The 9022-nt window shown below is 40.7% G+C and overlaps 1 protein-coding gene across 1 annotated transcript in view; it reads left to right on the top strand.

Moving 5' to 3' along the window:
• The first annotated feature begins 7909 nt into the window (after window positions 1-7909).
• The window catches only part of LOC104485794 (fibrinogen-like protein 1-like protein), a 187223-nt gene continuing 186110 nt past the window's right edge, over window positions 7910-9022 (top strand). The window contains exon 1 of the mRNA XM_086749041.1: window positions 7910-8012. The gene's annotated coding sequence lies outside the window, so the exon portion shown is untranslated. The remainder of the gene's footprint in view (window positions 8013-9022) is intronic.

Genomic DNA, 9022 nt, shown 5'->3' with positions numbered 1-9022 from the left:
CTGTAATTTCACCGAATCCCTAGTGCAGGACAGAGTGCTGGCTAAGCCCAAAGGTTTATCAAAACACAGTGATAAATCCCAGATGTGATCTCAGCTTTTCATGCTTTCTGTTTTGTTAATGTCTCCAAAACCACTCATGGGATTTTTGTTGGGTGTTTTCTTTCTTCCCCCCTTCCACAAATTCAAAGTAAATTGGTCTGGCTTCTGGTACTTGGCACAGTGGCACACTTCCTCTCAACAACTGTAAGCCTGTCTGAAAAACAGAACAACATCTTTGAGATGGGGTGTTTATACGGGCAACATTCAGCCACTGCAGTGAATGTGGCTCCACCTTCAAAGAGACTCCAGAGCACCGCTCACCTGATGAAAGCATGAACTGTTTTGGGTTGACTTGATTTACATGGAAGCAGCCAGCTCATTAGCTGAGCTGAACCCAAAGAAGTAAATGTAACGCACATGCAGATGTTTTCCTAGCTACTTGATGTCAATGTTGCTGCAGCTCTCCTGAGGGTAAGAGTACAAAGACAGCAGTGATAAGGCTTTGCAGAATCCCCCAGCAGCTAAAGGAGAGAAACTGCTGAAAAGATTTACATCAGGGGTACTTTGGTCAAAGAAGTGAAATTAATGTAACCAAATCTTAGTGGTTAATATATAAGATTGCACTATGCACAGTATATAGGACTATGCTATACCCATATTTCACAGAAGTAATAACTTAATATGACAAACGGGTAAATGGAGGGCTTGGCATTCACATGCTGCTCCCTAAGAAATCCACAGGTTTTTTTAAAGTTCTTTAGATTTCTAAGCTACAAGTAAAGTTTTACCTAATTATTTGTGTAACTAAGGCATTGCCTCTCGGAGTAGTCTTTCAAATGTTAAACTCAGATAAGCTAGATTCCTCTGATCACTAGAAAAAAGCTCTTCCTTCTCAGTTGCTTTTCTCTCCTTGAGTAAAAAGGTTTAAAACAATAGTCTAATGAATATTCAAAAAGGTATTAACAGTATGCAAAAAAAATATTCACCAGCAAAATGAAAACGGATAAACTTTAATGAATATAATATTAGACTCTGTTCCTACCTAATACGAAAAATGTTTCATACTCATCACTTCTTAAATGTGAAAGCTACTTTCTGCTGTCTTTTACTCACAATCCTAATTAAATTGCACCTCAACATAGTTTGTCTGCTAGAAAGCTTAATAGGAGCGCCTTATTATGGTTGTTTTTCTTGGCTTGTTATCAAATCCTCACCAGAGTCATAACAGCTAAAGATTAATCAACCTGCTTTTCTGTAGTTCTTTAATTTAGCTACTTTGCTCATACAATCTGTCTATGTGGAATATGAGGGTCTTTTACTTCTATTGCAAATGATCTTATAAATTTGTCTTTAGTTAAGCATATATTAAGAGCCTGACATCTTCACTAGTCTGTAACAGAATGCCTTATTCATCACTTTAATTTTGCTTCTTATATTCTTACATTCTTTTTGAGATTTTTCTGCTTTTCTAATACTTGTCTCATACATTTGGACACCAAAAATACCTACCTTCTTTTCTCTCCTTTTTGTCATCTATCTATACACCTTTGCACCTTCCTGTCTTCTAGATTAGTATTATGTTTCTCTAAGATTTGTCAACCAATTTTTCCCACCATTGTCCTTTTATTGATTTAGAAGACAAAATAGTGAACAAGAAACAAAGTAAAAAAGGCAATACAAATGGTGTTTGTATATGCATATTTTTAAGCAAAAGTATATTTAGTTATTACCATGCACTAAATTAAATGGCTTCTGCTTCTGTCTGGAGATCCTTATGGGCTTGTTTTCTTGTGAAGTTGGGCCATGAATGAGAATTTCACTGCAAAAGGCATCACTTGCAGAAGAATTTTTAACTATAAATATCCAGCACTAATAAAGCAAAAATTGGAATGGATAGATGGTTAAAGGGGATGGCAGACTTGAGAAAACAAAGAACAGAGCATGTCTGTGATTTGTGGTAAGCACTGTATACCCAAAGGCCTTGTTTTCCCACTTTAGAGACAAGCAATTTTTAAAAAGTCAATGTTAGTTATTCATTTCCAGTGGAAGGAGTATATGGTGCCCAGGTAAAAAACACTTTAGAACCTAAATTTCAATTCCCAAATTGGCTATTCAACTGCAGCCTTATAACTACTTTTCAGATTTTACATTCACTGCATTTAGTCAGTGGTCTGATGGTCATAATAGGCTACTGTGCAGTCCTGTGTGAGAAACCATATGCCTTTCCCTGACAAATGCTCTTCCAGTCCTGGATGCTCAACACAAGAATTTAAGTTACCAATTCCAAGAAAGGAAATGTTATTTTCTTTATAGTAACTGTGCTATGTCTCTTGCAGATTCCTTCATTTCTGGAAGACAGTTTATTCAGGGTCTAACCTATGTAGATTCATTCCTTGCTTTTAGAAGAATAAGTCAATACATAAAATAAAGTGACTAAGCATGCTGCTAGTCACTTATGACAGGCAGTAGTAAGAAATACCCATGTCTTCATCTTAACACTCCAGCAGAGTTTGTAAGCACATGATTTACTGGCCTGTTTCAGTGTGTGGCTGAATCTTCACAAGAGTCATTTTTGTACTTAAGATCCTGTCGTGGTTTAACTTCAGTCAGCAATTAAGCACTACACAATCGCTTGCCCACTCCACCCTAGTAGGATGAGGGAAAGAATCGGAAGAGTAAGAGTGAGAAAACTCAAGGGTTGAGATAAAGACAGTTTAGCAGATAAAGTAAAAGCCACACACAGAAGCAAAGTAAAACAAGGAATTAATTCAACATTTCTCATCAGCAGGCACGTGTTTGTCCATCTCCAGGAAAGCAAGGCTCCATCACATGTAATGGTTACTTTGGAAGACAAATGCCCTAACTCCAAATGTCCCCCCCCCTTCCTTCTTCTTCCCTCAGCTTTACATGCTGAGCATGATGCCACATGGCATGGAACATCCCTTTGGTCAGTTGGGGTCAGCTGTCACAGCTGTGTCCCCTCCCAGCTTCTTGTGTACCCCCAGCCCACTCGCTGGTGGGGTGGTGTGAGAAGCAGAAAAGGCCTTGACTCTGTGTAAGCACTGCTCAGCAGTAACTAAAACATCCCTGCATTATCAACATTGTTTCCAGCATAAATCCAAAACTTAGCCCCATACTAGCTACTATAAAGAAAATTAGCTCTATTCCAGCAAAAACCAGCACAGATCCTTAAGATAAAGCCAAAAATAACTTCATCAGTCAGCCTATAGTGATTATTATGCCAGTAGTATGTGCAATAGCAGAGAGCCCTGAGCACACTTCACAGTATCTAAGCTGAGCAAAAGGCAGGGAGGGAACTACAGAAACAGAATTAGCTCTGTTGTACTGCAGATTCCTCTGAAAATTTAAAGTTCCTTTTCCTACCTAGATTTTCCTAGCTATAATGGCTTCACTGGTAAAGTTCCACTATGATATCTTTACTGTTAAAGTTCCTTTTAGTAGCTATTAAAAAAATACTCTATCTGAAAAGAAAATATGAACCGAATTTTCTGTTTCTATTATTTTGGAGAGGGGCTCCTGTCAGTGCTGTAGGCCTAATATCAGATGGATCAAAACTACTGTATGTGCAAAGCAGACATACTCTGCAGGCTTGTAGAGGATCCCTATATTGCATGTACATTCGCTGCAGAGTCTCTCTGAACCATTACCCATGGCGTTGCAGAAGCCATCAGTTAATATCTTACCTTCTTTGACAAGGCCAATACGTAGTCTTTGTGGATGAGCATTGGCCAAACCAGCCTTCTATTTCTCAGCATCTGACAAAAGATCTGCAAACAGGGAATCTCTGGCATTTCTCTAGCGTAGAGGAGATTGGGTATTTCTTCAAGAGGAGATAAAAGGACTTTCTCTGGTATCATTCAGTCTGGGGTAAATCCAGAGAATAATACTTGGTACAATTCTATCTAAGAGTGAAGAATATTAAGTCTATTATTCTAAAATTTAATACATTTGCAAAGTTAGTTAAGCATCTTCCATGTTGCCCCCCCCATCTGATCTGATGTCTATCTAAATATTCACGCAAGTTGAAAAAAACCCAGATATCTCATTCATTTTCTTTGTTTTCCGGTAGCGTATATCAGTTTTTAAATTCCCATTTTCCTACACAGTGATAGACTTGCATAATAGTATTTTAAATTAAGAACTTTTCCTGAAGCCAATTTTCACAAATGTTATTTTGTTGGCTAGTCCAATAGCTGGGAATGAAGCATTTTGTTAAAGACTTTCTGAATATATATTGCTTTATTCATTCTTTTTTTTTTTTAAGTTAAAGAAATGAGAGAGTTGGAAAGACAACAATAAAGGAATAATTAAAGACTCAATTATCAATTAAGAATAATGCTGAAAATCTCGATGATTCTGATTCTACTTTCCTTCTTACCCACTGCCTTGTGAGGTAACAGTACCACTGGCCTTTTCTGATTTACACTGCTCTGTTTTGGAGGAATACTAGGGCTGAGAAAATGGGGCACTGAAGGAAAAGGTAAGGTGGCTTTTGAAGTTAAAAAGAAGAAGGAAAGGAAAATCTGAATGTCTAATGTAAGGGAAAAGTACATTTAAACATGATCAGCAAGGAAGAAGCAGGAGGAGTGCCAGACTATCCTTCTGCCCACCCCTCAGCAAACTACCTAGACTTCTTCAGCTCTCACCCATGCTGCCTGTCTGTCCAGTTGTCTTTTGAATACGTGACAGTTATCATTGTCTTGCTCTTGGATAACTTTCAGCCACAGAAGAACTCAAGTATGTGTGGGAATTCTGTGATTACAGGGTTTGTCAGAGAACCTACCTTTTTGCCACAAAGTCCAGCTCCAAAAAGTAAGTTCTTACATATATGCCACATGCATGCTCACAGTCTTTCTCTCTTCTCTGACTAATCCTTCTTTCCCATATAGCTGTGGAGAAAAAAATAGTAAAAAAAAGAACCAAATGTATACTGATATGATAGTATGTTCAAATAGCTAAAACGCTGTCTGAAAAAATTATTTTCAAAAAAAATCATGATGGAAAAATATTTTAAATTGGAAAGAAAATCAGTATTTCATCCAGAAAATCACTGGCAAATGACAATAAAGTTCAAAAAACAACTGCTAAAATTGAAACGCCAAAACCTCTGTTCTAATTATGTTTCCCTATATAGTCCCATTTATCATATCCATTTACAGAACTGGGGCTAGCATTCATTCATTATGCTGTGAAACAAGGAAAATCCTTGCATTATTTAGAAACCTCCATACCTATCTTAATGATGGATGTATTTCTCATCTCTCTCTAACAACTCTGAAGTTGGCATGCTGGTGAGATTATAAATTTTCATATTTAAATGAACAAAGAATTCTTTTCTATTTTGAATGATGCAAAAAAAATTCCTACCTGCTAAATGCCACAGAAAATTAATGTACCACTTAAAGTTGAGTATGCAGTCACTGTTACCTTTACCTCTTATTTTCTCCTTCCACCCTCACTGCTCTTATGTCCTTTCTCATTCATTCATTATCACCTTCCTCATTACTCTAAAGTTTTTCATGTCTTTAACCTTTCACTCTGACCTTTTATTCCTCCTTGAATTTGGATTGGGACCTTGGTTACAACATATAAGTAGTTTATAATTTCCTCTTCTTTTTTTGTTCAAATTTTCAGCATCAAGCTGCACCTTTAGAAGCACAACTCTCAATGAAGTTATTCATAAAGCATTCTGTGTTTAGATTTTCAGTCACAGTGCTAGCTGCCTCTCTGTCTCAAAAACAGTGTGAAGAAATGGGTCTTAATAAAACTCCGGACAGAAGACTGTGAAGTCTTTGATGGAAGCATTTGTATGGCACCTAACAGAATTGAACTCAAAATCAGGTTAGAACCTTCTGGCTGTTTACATTGTTAGTAATACCAGTAATAGCATAAAACACAACATAATTATTTCAGGAGTCATCATTTTCTTTTGCTTAGAGTATAAGCTGTGTACCAATATTATTTGTGTATTTCATTTACCTGCTTCCTGCATAGAAATGCAGCTTCATGTCCTAGACCATCTAACAGGAAAGCCAGATTGCTGAAGTTATGGTCACTGATATCACCGTTTTCAAAAATTAATTTTATTTCTTTCCATACTTAAAGTAGATATAAGATGCTATAGCAATAATGTAAAGAACAGATATGGCTTCTAGCCGACAAATTCAGAACCAAGTTCCTAGCTATATTTAAATCTGTAAAGGTTGGTCAGACATAGGGTCTAGTTTAATCATTATATATGCATTGCATATGTTGGCACTGCACCTATGTATAATAACTCTCAACATTTAAATCCACAGGTTTCAAAAAGCAGTGTCAGTGGGATAACAAGATTGTAAAGGTATGAAGGGCCATTCTGCATCGCTGGGTGTAGGCAGACCCGAGTTCATTCAGCCTGCACTGAGCCCAGGACTGGAAGTCAGAGGATCACTGTGACAAGACATCTGCTCCTACAGGACAGGAGCCACCACAAGCCAGGTCTTTGAGCTAGGCTGGTCCTGAACTGCATCCATTTTAACAACCGTAGCGGACAGGTAGCATGGGCCCAACAGCAGACTAACTCAGGTAGATGGTGTCTGGACTACTGCAACGGTGTGTTTTTAGCATTCCAGATTTCTAGTAGTTTGAGCACATCAAAGCAGTGTCTGTCCCAAGGTAGCCATGACGTGCCTGCAGCCACACAGTGACCCGGGGACAGAGCTGGGATTAGAATCTAACAGTCCTAGCTCAGTTGTGTCCATAGGTTATTTCTAAAACTTCCCTCAACATCCAGATTCCAATAGCAAATAAAATAAAATCAACTGTGCTCCCTATCTTCTGAATTATCAGCAATGCATGCCAATATTATCATAGCAACATGAAAAACGTCCTGAAGCAAACAAAATGACTTGAACTCTAAACTGTGCTTTCACATAGTAGGAGCTATCTGTTGTAACCCATGGGCCGGGCATTCAGTTTTCATAGCTTGTTGCAGACAATGAAAGTCATCATCTCTTACTCCCATACTGTAACAGCAGGTCCAGTGTAAAAATAAGGTTACACTTCACCGATCAGAATTTCAGAAATAAAATCCAAATTTATATGCACAGGAAACACAATTTTGAGGGTTATATTACATTTCCTGGTGTCACATTCTTGTTCTAGAGATTCTCTCTGAGCTAATGGCAGCTGTAATACACATCATCCACAGCAAGCAACTCCTCTGCAGCCCTCCATCACCATTTCACTATGCTGGTAAAACAATGCAAAGCAAAGAAACAAACTTTTTACACATCTGTTTCTTCTCTTTTCTTGTAATTTTCTCAAACTTCCTGATTTATCATTGTAATCTGTCTTGACTTATCAGTCAGACCAGTTATCCTCAGGGTACTCCTCTCTCTGACCTGGTAGTCTCGGCTGGGGAGCACGCTAACCCCCCTGTGATTCTGGAAGAAACGGTCACAGACTTACTACTCCAACTGGACTGCCACAAGTCCATGGGGCCGGATGAGATCCACCCAAGAGTGCTGAGGGAACTGGTGGAGGTGATAGCTGAGCCGCTTTCCATCATCTATCAGTGCTCCTTGTTGACTGGTGAGGTCCCGGAAGACTGGAGGATTGCCAACGTGACTCCCATTTACAAGAAAGGTTGTAAGGAGGATCCGGGGAACTACAGGCCTGTTAGCCTGACCTCGGTTACAGGGAAGGTTATGGAACAGATAGTCTTGAGGGAGATCATGCGGCATGTGCGGGATGGCCGGGGGATCAGGCCTAGCCAGCATGGGTTCATGAAGGGCAGGTCCTGTTTGACCAACCTGATCTCCTTTTATGATCAAGTGACCCATCTGCTGGATGAGGGAAAGGCTGTTGATGTGGTCTACCTAGACTTCAGCAAAGCCTTTGACACTGTCTCCCACGGTATTCTCCTGCAGAAGCTGGCAGCCCATGGCTTGGATGGGTACACTCTTGGCTGGGTAAGGAGCTGGCTGGAGGGCCGGGCTCAGAGAGTGGTGGTGAATGGAGTTAAATCCAGCTGGCTACCGGTCACAAGTGGTGTTCCCCAGGGGTCGGTGCTGGGGCCTGTCCTCTTCAATATCTTTACTGATGATCTGGATGAGGGCATTGAGTGCACCCTCAGTAAGTTCGCAGATGACACCAAATTGGCTGGGAGTGTGGATCTGCCTGGGGGTAGCGAGGCCCTACAGAGGGATCTGGACAGGCTGGAGAGCTGGGCTGAAGCCAATGGGATGAGGTTCAACAAGACCAAATGCCGAGTCCTGCACTTCGGCCACAACAACCCCAGGCAGCGCTATAGGCTTGGGGCGGAGTGGCTGGAGGACTGTGTGGAGGAAACGGACCTGGGGGTACTGATTGATGCTCGGCTGAGCACGAGCCGACAGTGTGCCCGGGTGGCCAAGAAGGCCATCGGCATCCTGGCTTGCATCAAAAACAGTGTTACTAGCAGGAACAGGGAGGTAATTGTCCCCCTGTACTCGGCACTGGTGAGGCCGCACCTCGAGTACTGTGTTCAGTTTTGGGCCCCTCACTGCAAGAAAGACATTGAGGCCCTGGAACGCGTTCAGAGGAGGGCTACGAAGCTGGTGAGGGGTCTGGAGCACAGGCCTTATAAGGAGTAGCTGAGGGAGCTGGGATTGTTCAGTCTGGAGAAGAGGAGGCTCAGGGGAGACCTTATAGCTCTCTATAACTTCCTGAAGGGAGGTTGTAGTGAGCTAGGGGTCGGCCTTTTCTCTCGTGTAGACAGTGATAGAACTAGAGGCAATGGTTTCAAGCTGCGCCAGGGGAGATTCAGGCTGGACATTAGGAAATATTACTTCTCGGAAAGGGTAGGCAGGCACTGGAATGCACTGCCCAGGGAGGTGGTGGAGTCACCCACCATGGGGGTGTTCAAGAAACATTTGGATGTTATGTTGAGGGATATGATTTAGCTGAGAAGTATTGGTGATGGTTGGACTGGATGATCTTT

This window comes from Chlamydotis macqueenii, chromosome 5 (genome assembly GCF_036417535.1).
Source record: "Chlamydotis macqueenii isolate bChlMac1 chromosome 5, bChlMac1.mat, whole genome shotgun sequence".
In the NCBI taxonomy this organism is placed as follows: Eukaryota; Metazoa; Chordata; class Aves; order Otidiformes; family Otididae; genus Chlamydotis; species Chlamydotis macqueenii.
This window is presented reverse-complemented; position numbering and strand designations above follow the sequence as displayed.